The sequence below is a fragment of the Octopus sinensis genome, linkage group LG4 (assembly GCF_006345805.1).
Source record: "Octopus sinensis linkage group LG4, ASM634580v1, whole genome shotgun sequence".
Classification (NCBI taxonomy): domain Eukaryota; kingdom Metazoa; phylum Mollusca; class Cephalopoda; order Octopoda; family Octopodidae; genus Octopus; species Octopus sinensis.
In genome coordinates this window covers 101927463-101939067 of record NC_043000.1, presented here as the reverse complement: position 1 = coordinate 101939067, position 11605 = coordinate 101927463, and the positions used below count along the sequence as shown (strand labels likewise).

General features: G+C 34.5%; 1 long non-coding RNA gene across 1 annotated transcript; it reads left to right on the top strand.

Moving 5' to 3' along the window:
- Nucleotides 1-86: 86 nt before the first annotated feature.
- On the top strand, nucleotides 87-9295 carry LOC118763265. Its single transcript, XR_004999016.1, has 3 exons — nucleotides 87-211; nucleotides 324-416; nucleotides 9223-9295. It is a non-coding gene; the product is annotated as an uncharacterized LOC118763265 (long non-coding RNA).
- The last annotated feature ends 2310 nt before the right edge of the window (nucleotides 9296-11605 follow it).

The window sequence follows — 11605 nt, the reverse complement described above, 5'->3', positions numbered from 1 at the left end:
TATGCGTACAGATCACTGATTTTGAACTACTTCCGTCACTAATAACGAATGTGTGTGTGTGTGTATGTCTGCTCACAAGCGAATATAAAACAAACATAAAGATCCAACACTTTATAATAGAGTGCAAATTGGAGTCGATGATTACGCGGCTATTTTATGGCACAGATTTTTCACTAATGCTAAATCGTCAAGTGATGTAGGAAAAAAAAATGTAAAGGATTTCTTATACAGTTAATCTTTTTAATTTTTATCGTTTTATAATTACCGTTGACGTTTCTGTGACCATTTATTCATTTATTATTATTATTTTTTTTTTTTTTCAGTTTATAAATACTTGTTATGATTCGGTGTAAGAATATAGAAGCGTCGGCGTGCAGCGTATGTTGAGAGCAGAGGAAGAGGGTTGAAATTAAAATGTGAGTAGTAACGTAATGTATAATACATTCATTATAAATGCGTGTGACTGTTAATTGATCTAATGATAATTTAAAAATCAAATAAATTTGCGTGTGTTGTGTGTAATGGAAGTCAATAAAAAAAGCCGTTATGAAATTATGGGCGAGTGAAGGTCAAAGGATAATGTCTTTAATGTTGCTGATATCTATGTATGATAGCTAATGGATGGGGAGTAATGAAAGAAAATTTTGTCTCGGTGAAAATGATGAATGTGTTACGTTGCTGGAGATAAATCGGTGAACATTAGAGAAATTGTCTCAGTGTAGCTGTTTCTTATTCTGCTTCTGTACTTTTATCTTTTACTTGGTTCAGTCATTGGATTGCGGTCATGCCGAAGCTCCACCCTGAAGGGTTTCAGTTGAACAGATCGACCCCAGTATTTATTTTTTTGTAAAGCCGGGTACTTATTTTATTTGTCTAGGGCCGAACCACTAATTTATAAGGATGTAAAGAAATCGGCGTTGATTGTCATGCGGCGAGTGTGGACAAACACAATACATAGAAACCAACATGTGCGCGCGCGCCGACCCCAATACTTGACTGGTACCTTAATTTATCGACTCCGAAAGGATAAAAGGCAAAGTCGACTTCCTCAGCGGAATTTGAACTCAGAACGTAGCGGTAGACGAAATACCTATATCTTTACTACCCACAAGGGGCTAAACACAGAGAGGACAAACAAGGACAGATAAACGGACTGGGTCGATTATATCGACCCCAGTACGTAACCGGTACTTATATAATCGACCCCGAAAGGATGAAAGGCAAAGTCCTTCGGCGGAATTTGAACTCAGAACGTAAAGACATACGAAATACCTATTTCTTTACTACCCACAAGGGGCTAAACACAGAGAGGACAAACGAGGACAGACAAACGGATTAAGTCGATTATATCGACCCCAGTGCGTAACTGGTACTTAATTTATCGACCCCGAAAGGATGAAAGGCAAAGTCGACCTCGGCGGAATTTGAACTCAGAACGTAACGGCAGACGAAATACGGTTACATTAACGTAATATGAGTTTCATATTTTAGCGCAAGACCAGGACTTTCGGGGAGGGTGAGTCGATTACATCGACCACAGTGTTCAACTGGTACTTGTTTTATTGAACTCTAAGGGATGAAAGATACAGTCAACCCCGATGCAATTTGAACTCAGAACATGAAGACGGGGGAAATGTAGCTAAGTGTTTTGCCCGGCGTGTTAACGATTCTGCCAGCTCACTGCCCTTGATTTTTACTTTCTTTTCGCAATATTACTTTCAAATTTTGGCACAAGGCCAGCACTTTCGGATAAGGGGATAAGCGCAATTTGAACTAAGAACGTAAAGACGCTATGCATTTTGCTAGGCGTGCTAACGATTCTGCCAGCTCACCACCTTTCATCATCGTCATCATTATCATTATTTATATATTTATTTATAATATTAAGACGAAAAGTTTTGTGGTTGTAGATTTAAGGGAGACAGTTCGTTGCCTTTTCTTTTTGCACACATAAACTACGCCTGTAGTTCTCATACGCAATAAAACTAAAGAGAGAGTGTGACTTACTACGGCCACTTTTTGTAAACTTCAATTTGTAGTAGTTATATAATGGATTTATCCTGAATAAGGGACCAAGAAAGTATTGTACGTAAAGCTAAGAATACAGATACGTACTTATGGTTTGGGTCAGCAGGTGGAGATAACTGTGAAAAGAACTTTTGAAAAATGTTGAAATAATTTTGAAAAGAACTGTTGAAATAACTGAAATAACGTAACCACCCCGGAGCGGGGCTGGGGTGGCCGTTCGATCTTCATTGTATAATTTCACCGTTCCACTCTTTCGTGTGTTGATTGTCCCCGCATGTGTGCATTGTCCCATCTATGTTTAGCCCTTTGTGGGTAATAAGTAAATCAGTTACTTTTACAGCTTGAATTGATGAGTATAAATAAATAAGTTGAGATTAAAGGATAGTGTTATGATCGGATTATGAAGGTGTCATTGCTAACATAGTGATCTAAAGTAGTTTAACTGATCAAGATTATAACAGTAATGATGAGAAAACCAGGTGATTACGTAGTTTCCTCCGCCTTTCTTTTAAGCTGTCACGACTATCAGTGGTTATTTAATCTCTTAGTATTCTTGAAATCTGGCAAGTACAGATATATTAGTTTGCTTTACTGCTGAGTACTAATGAAACCAAAACGTACTCGGAGTTGTCATAAAATCTTCTTGGTATGAAGCTCACTCTCCCGCTGCTAAATGCCCTATATTCAATTTAAAATCAATTTCAATTTCGGAGTTGCCTCCCGTTTACTTTTCTTGAGTAGAATTAAAGATTAAGATTATGTCCGTATAATTTTGATTAAATCTATTTGGTTCACTACATTATGTTAATACTTAATAAACGTAGAAACTATCTATGGGAGATACATCTCTGCTTCCCTTCGTAGTCATTTTTTCAGAGACTGGTTTATGTTCTTTGGTGGTTAATTGAGATCTGATCTTATATCTACTGGTGACAAACAAATTGGTGGAGTTTTAAATTCTTTCCCGGTATTTACTTACGGCCCTTTACGCTCTGAGTCCGAATCCTTCTGAGGTCTTTTTCTTCCTTCTTTTTTCGATATAAAAGTACCTATTGAACAACAGGTATCGATGCAATATATTAACTCTTCTTCCAAATTCCTGGCGTTTTTTGCTAATGTTTATTATATGACATAAATCGCTATTAAATTCTGAAAATAGCATTGACTAGGCAGAAACGACAAAACAATGAACAAATTTGTGGTATTTACGTCCGTTACGTCTTGAGTTCAAATCCATCCAGGATCAACTTCGCCTTTCTTATGGCGCCAATAAAAGAAACACCACTTAGGAACTAGGATTGATATAAGCGAATCTATCTTCTCATGCATCTAGAAATGATACCTGAAGATGATTAAAAGTCGAAGCATTGTGTAAATATAATTATTTTGAAGATTTCCTAAACATGGATTAGACTATCTGGAAAAGTATAATCTTTTTCATGGGTATCACGCTTAAAATAAATGCCGTTGTCAGTTGAAATACTTTGTTTACAAAAGGAGATAATTTCTCAGAATTTTATCTCTTGATTAACAAAAATGCAAGATGATACATTCGTTCATGTCAGAATACATCTGTCGCCTTCCATCTTTTCTCATAGGCAAGTTTATGGGACGGAGTGTTGAACTAGAAATAAAAAGAAATGAAAATAGACGTACAAATTTTTTAAAATTCACAGAGTTCTTTGTGAGAATTTTCCACTACAAGGGTAGTAATATAAGAACTGTTTTAAATTAAATCGCACATGCAAAGCTATAGCCTGCTCAGCATTATTGCGTGATCAATTCTCTGGAATTGGCTACATTTTCAGTTTGTGTGCTCTTAAAGTAAATATTGAATCAAAATTTATTTTTTTCAACATTAATTCAATACAGTTTTCTACAACATGTAAATATCAGTATTTAAAAATAAATGTACGATTTCTATATTTTATCATATTATCATTTTCAATGCATGTAAGCAAAAGATATTTGTTGTCATAATTGACAGCATCTGTAAATAATGGGCGTATTGAATGCTTATATTAATATATTTATTCATACATATATTAAAGTTGGTTAGTATTGTATTTGGTTCTGTCTATTATATAGACATGTATATTATGCATACATACGTAGACATACACATATATATATATATATATACATGTACATACGTATGTGTGTGTGTCTTTGTTTGTCCCTCGACCAACACTTGACAAGTGGTGTTGGTTTATGTCCCCGTAACTTGGCGGTTGATCAAAGGGGATCGAAAAGATCAGATTTAAAAAGAAAGTAAGTATTGCAAGCGATTTGTGTGACTGAACACTTCAAAGCGTGGTACTCCAGCATGGTCGCACTGTGTGTGCATCTATTTGACAGAATGTCCTTCCCATACATAAGTCTCTGTTTAGACACGTGGCTCCACAAGAAGGACTTGTTGAAACAAATACGAAAAGATAATATATATATATATATATATATATATATATATATATAATATATATATATATATATATATAATTATGGACACATATTTATCGAGTTTTTGTTTTGCTCACACTCAACCACTTCTGATAAACCATTGCTCCAAATTGCTCCGCAGACCATCACAGAGTAGCCGCCGTGTTTACAAATTCATGGGACAAGTCATACCTCTTGTTGAAGTGAAGAAAATCATTAGCAGGTTCTATGGAAGTGTATAAGATGAGTAGTAACCTCTTCTGGGGGAAAATGGTTTTAAATAGTTTATTGTTCTCTCCAGAAAATAGTAATTCTGAATGTTATAATGGTGCAGGAGAGAAAAGGATTTTTAAATGTTGTGATACGTAACTTTCTGGTTGTTACTTAGAAGGAACGTTAGAAAAGTTCAGTATCCAGGGTATAAGTCAATCGATATACAGCAGTTTTCTGTCAGGGTTTCGAAACGTTGTCTGTTGTGGTTGAACTACTTTTGAAAGGATCTGCGGTTAAACCTAAGTACCAAAGAGAAGTTGAATTGACATTGACTATGACAGAACAGATTACTTCGTTTTCCTGGTAATTTCTTTGAAGTAGTACAGTTATGTTCTCAATTTGAAGAGATTATAATCAGCAAGATATTGTGCAAGATATTTGATGGCTGGATACAAAATCTTGATATCTTTTGGTTAAGTAGTTTATGATACTTATGAATAGAATACATTTTTTTTCTGTAAGAGTTTTAAATTTTAGCCCATCAAGAAAAGAACTTAAATACCGGGGACTAGTTACCACATTACATGTCTCTATGTTTAGCATAGGTTGGCACTATATTAGAGATTCATTTTACTTTGTATAGCAAATTCTTCGTTGTGCTGCATTGCAATATTTAGATGTTTCGTCAAAAACTTGTTTATCAGAGAATAACTAAATTATAAACAATAGTTAGTAGCTGCTAGAATATGAATTTATAGTTGTTTTCCGTTAGAATTTTTGTTGGGTGAATATTTTAATTTCACTACCAACTGACTGTTTTGTTTCTTTACCACTACTAACCTATATTTTTTTGCTTTGACATTACATACATTCCATTCTCTTTATATTTCTTTCTGATGTATTTTATTTTGACAAAAGACTTTATTTAACCATCATTGCTTCTGCAGCGTTTGCACACTCACCTTCATTCCAAGACCAATTAATTTCCATAACACAATAAATATTCAATTTTGTTTAGTTATTTCTTACTTTGCTACTTTCAAAAAATACTTCAGTTTTTTTTTTTATCCCAAATAGTGTTCTACTTCCAACTTGCATCGTTGCCTTTTTGCATTTCATATTTTATTACTGTGTCTTAAACTATAAGTTTAATCCTACAACTCTATTTACCGATGTCTACACTAATAATGTATTTCTTCAATCTCCGTTCAAGCCAGACACATACACATGTGTATACACGTATTTATCCATTCTTGAAATCTCCTATACTTTATTTCTATAATAAAATATTACTACATTTCTTTTAACTATCTCACTTTATATCTGAAAAAAGTTGAGTTATTTTAATCGTAAATTTTGTGTTCAAAGTTTAAGCATTAGTTCCTCTTGGCTTTCCTCCTCTAGCGTCATTGCTTTTTTTTTTATTTGTTTTTTTTTACTTCATAAATCCTTACTTCCCTCAATTTTCTTATGTCGGCTAAATTTCAACATTAACGTGTCTAATATTTCAAGTTTTTCTGATTATCAATTTTTCAACCATAAAAATAACCTTTTTTCTCATTTCTACATTAAGCTTCTCTCTTGCTCGAGCACGCATATATAAATACATACACCCAATAATTCCATATCTGGGCCATTTCCCTCTCTTGCCGTATGTTGATTACTACTATATTCTGGTTTTATAAATGTATTAGTTTCTGGTGTTTTTTTTCTTATTTCAACGTCTTGGTATCAAGAAGTTCCCGGACTAGTTCTGTTGTGTGCCAGAATATATATATATACGAGGTGTTTTTATGTTCAGGTATAAGAAAAACAATTTTACATTAATATGATGGGTTACTCTATATTTTGGGAGAGTACAAATTACTATTCTTAAACAAGAATATTATTGACAGTGACTTCGAAGTCTCGGACAATCCGACAATCTGAAACGTCTGGCTGAAACGTCGAAGTTACAATCAACAGTATTCCTGTTTAAGAATTATATATATATATATATATATATATATATATGTGTGTGTGTGTGTGTGTGCGTGTGTGAGAGAGAGAGAGAGGGGAGAAGGTGCATGTCTTGTTTTCCATCAGTTCATCATGTGACAAATATTTCTTTTGTTTTCCCGTAACTTAGCCATCTGGCAAAGAGAGATCTGATAGATTAAGAACTAATCTAAAAAATAACTACTAGGGTCTATTTGTTCGACTAATATCTTCAAGGCAGTGGCTCAGCATGGTCGCAGTGCAATGACTGAATCAATAAAATAATAATAATAATAATAATGATAATAATAATAATAATTACTACTGTTATTATAATTATTATTATTATTATTATTATTATTATTATAATATATTTTACTTGTTTCAGTCATTTGACTGTGGCTATGCTGGAGCACCACCTGTAGTCGAGCAAATTGACCCCAGGACTTATTCTCTGTAAGCCTAGTACTTATTCTATCAGTCTCTTTTGCCGAACCGCTAAGTTACGGGAACATAAACACACCAGTATCGGTTGTCAAGTGATGATTGGGTAAACAAACACAGACACACAAACACTCACACACACACATATATATATACATATATACGACGAGCTTCTTTCAGTTTCGTCTACCAAATATCCACTCACAGTGATTTGTTCGGCCCGAGGCTATAGTAGAAGACACTTGCTCAAGGTGCCACGCAGTGGGACTGAACCGGAACCATGTGGTTGATAAGCAAGCTGCTTACCACACAGCCACTCCTGCGCCTATGTATGTATATATATATATATATATATATATATATAATATATATATATATACACATACAGTTGCACCTATATATATATATATATATATATATATATATATATAATATATATATATATATATATATATATATATATATATATATACATACATACAGTTGCGCCTATATTTATATATATATGCTTTTTTACTTGTTTCAGTCATTAAACTACAGACATCCGGGGGCACTGACTTGACGAATATTTTAGTCAAACGAATCAACCCCAGTACTCAGTTTTTTTAGCTTGGTATTATTCTGTCGGTTTCTTTTGCCGAACCGATAATTTACGAAGACGTAAACCCACCAACACCGGTTGTCAAGTGGTAGTCAGATATTTATATTGTGTGTGTGTGTGTGTGTTTGTATTTATACTGAGAAATGTGGGTAAGAGAGGAGGGGAAAAGGAAAGAGAGAGAGAGAGCAAATATATAGTTTTCGATAGATCTTTAAACAGCCGCGTATTGAAACATCTGACCGAGTTAAGTGGTGCTTAACCTTGATCAGTCGGCAACAGGATGCAAGATTCTTAATTTAATATCGTGTAATTTAGTATAACAATGCATTTTCAAAACCTTGCTTATTAGATGCATATTTAAGATAAATTTCGAATTGCAATGAAATCTGAACTGAGCGAATTCCATAAACAGAATATAAACACGAGGACCACTTTTGATAATGAGCGTCTTATGCATTTAGAAACGCATTAACTTTCTAATATCCACCAACACAGCTCCGACTTCAGCTCTGGTTCACAAGAGACCTTTTCTTTCACACCAATTAATCTGTTCTCTACAAAAGGTACAGACATGGCTTATACTGAAGAATCTAGAAGATTACAAACATCCATTAACTGACTTCGATAACTATAGTTTGTATGATTACAATGTTAATGGATTTATCCATCTACTTAAATATCTATCTATTTTTCTATCTTTCTTTCTAATTCTTTTTATCTATCTATTTTCTATCATTCCATTTTTCTCTCTAACTCCTATCTACATATTTCGGTATTGATGTATCTAGCTATCTATTTTTATCTACCTTTCTCGTTACTTCTATCTATCTCTTTCTATCCATTCATCCTTGTCCATCTATCTATCTTGCAGCATCTGTATCTGATCTTCCTACATATCTTTCTCACTATCTATCTACGCACACACCTATGTGTGCGCCTATTAGACATCTATTCACCTACCTATCTATATAAATATATCTAATTATCTGCATAACTAGCTATTTATCTACATGTCTCTGTCGAAGGTGATGCTAATTCGATCACAACTGGACATTAATCTATTCAATAGGTGGTGTTGTCTATTTTAAATAATGATACAAATACAACAGCGGGAGGAAACCAGCAGAAAGCAATACTGTTAACAGCGCTGTTGAAATGTTTGACATTCAGAGGCCATTATTTGCTAAGTAATGGCTTTTCACCCTTCATCGACCAATATCTATCTTAGTACGCGCAGTGACTGTTGAATAGCAGAAGTGGCTAATTGCTTCAAGATAAGTAACTGAGAGATTCTTGTCAAAATGATAATACCTCATTTCATTAAGAAGATTTAAAGATGTCCCATTAAGAGAACTGTAAATAATAACGTTAATATAATAGAATGATAATCTTTATTATTAGTATTATTTTTATTACTATTGTTGTGGTTGTTATTTAAAAAAAATAGTAATTGCACTTGAGATATTACTGGAATTCATTTACGTTAGATTAACTCCGTTAATGTTGCTTCTGAATTTCAGGAAGTAATTGTCTGTCCAACGACCGACTCACGGACGGACAGACGGACAGACAGATAGACAGACATGGCAGAAGGTAAGTAGATCAGCATAAAAATAAATCATAGTTAGCCTGTGCTAAAATTATCAACCTGTTTCCTATCATTTGTTGTTCTTCACTCACACACACACAGCGTGCACGCACACGCCTATATGCATATGTATGCATATATATTTTGAAATGTGAATTGAAAAGGATATTTACGAACGGTTGTCTTATGTAACTACTTTAAACATACGTATTAAATGTATTCGAAATATCAACATTTGGTTTTATGATTATTCCGGTATTACACGTAACTTTTGATAAGCTATATTGAATCAAAGTGTGTGTTTGTATATATATCTTATGTGTGTGTGTATATGTGTGTGTGTTATATGTATGTATAAATATAAACAAACTAACATTTGTATTTATTGGAAGTGTCGAAATGTGTATTGCACGATACAAGTAAGATGATATCTTTTCGAATGCAGTAATGCCATTAGAACAGCAGAAATAACGAGTAAATATCCTTACAAGGTGGAAGAAGTTGTCGACAAGCAACCATGTGACTCGAACTCACATCTCCCAAGATGATGAATAAATTCAGCCGGAATCTTTGGGGATATGGGTTCGAGTTCTATGGCTGTTTGTTGACAACTTTTTTCCGCCTTGTAAGGGTATTTGTCTATTATTTCTGCTGTTCTAACGGCATTACAGAGTTCGAAAAAAAATATCATCTTGTTAGTATCGTGTGTGTATGTGTGTAGTGGTGACAGGATCGGGAGAGTGGGCAAAAATGATTATGGTATGTTTTAAGTCATGTATGTTTCTGAGATCAAATCTTACCGCGATTATATTTTATCCTTCTGTGGTTCAATGAAATACGTACGATTAACTGTTTAGCTCCAAGTCTATCCGGACTGAATATACAAAACTATGATCAACTTCGTTCTACTTGTGATTATTTTACCTTTTTTACATATCTTGGACAGCACTGTCACCTTTTTTTTTATCAATATAATATCGTGTAAGGTAGATATTGCTGCCATTTCTGACCAGTTGAATGACCATCCGGAGGCCTCTTCATTGACTCGTGTAAGCCCAAGCTGAATCTAACCGGCTCTACCCATTCCAAACATTTTAAGCTTTGTGTTTGTAAATTGGTCGGAACTGTTTCAAATATTGGTACAATACTAGTAATTTGGATGGAAGTGGGAAAATTCGATTACATCGACCACAGTACATGACTGGTACTTCTTTTATTAACCCGAAAAGCAAAGTCGACTCCGGCGAAACTGGAACACAGAACTAAATAGCCGGAAGGAAAGCCGCTAAGCATTTTATCCTATGGGCATACGATTGTGCCAGCTCGCTGCCTTCCTTGCGTTTGTCAATAAAATCGATATATTTATTACACAAAACCTTCTGTGGCATCTAGTTTACCACCCTACACACTGAGCTGACATCCAGCTGAAGTCAACTTTATCTTTCATCCTTCTAGGATCAATGCAATCGACAATAGATGAAAGAAGTCAATATATTTATTTTGTTTCCTTCAAAGTCATCACTAATCGAGCAAATGTTTATTCAAAAGCTCCCCATTTCTCTCATTCAGGCATTATGTATCTGAGACTACTTTACCCAATATTCCCTTCTCTCTTTATTTAGATATTAGGGTGTTTCAAAATTTGGCTACAGTGACCATATAGACCATATAATGACCATTAGTTCAGGTGTAGCGAAAGGGAAGCTAGACATTAATGCATTACAGTAATTAAATTCATCTTTCTCTATGTTACCAATTCATATCCGGCCATTTACAACAAAGTAACAGCAAGCATCTTCTACCTGATTGTTTGAATTGATAAAGATAGCAATCAAATCTCCCTCAAATGACTCCCAAGCCTCTTTAAAAAGGGGTACAAAACCAAACAAAAAAAATTAAATGGTCACGAGTTGAATGCCTTTTGATCTTAAGCCTGCTTCATCAGAACTAACCTGGGTTGAAACAGCAACAACGGTCACGACAATAGCAAATACCAGAAATAAATTATTTCCTACCTGATCGCTTGACTTGCAAGAGATAGCATCCAAACTTCCTTCAGATTACACCGTGGTGAACTTCTTGGATATCACGCTTGATTTAGACAGTGGCACCTACAGACCATACTGCAAACCCGAACGATAGGCTATCATGCATTAATACAGCCTTCTTCCACCCACCCATAGTGTTCAAAAACCTAATAAAAGGTATCAGTAAATGGATTTCGATCTTATCTTCAAATAAAGATATTTTCGACGCAGCGGCTCCCGCTTACATTGAGGCGCTAGCGGCCAACGGGTTCAAGGACCATATTGTAC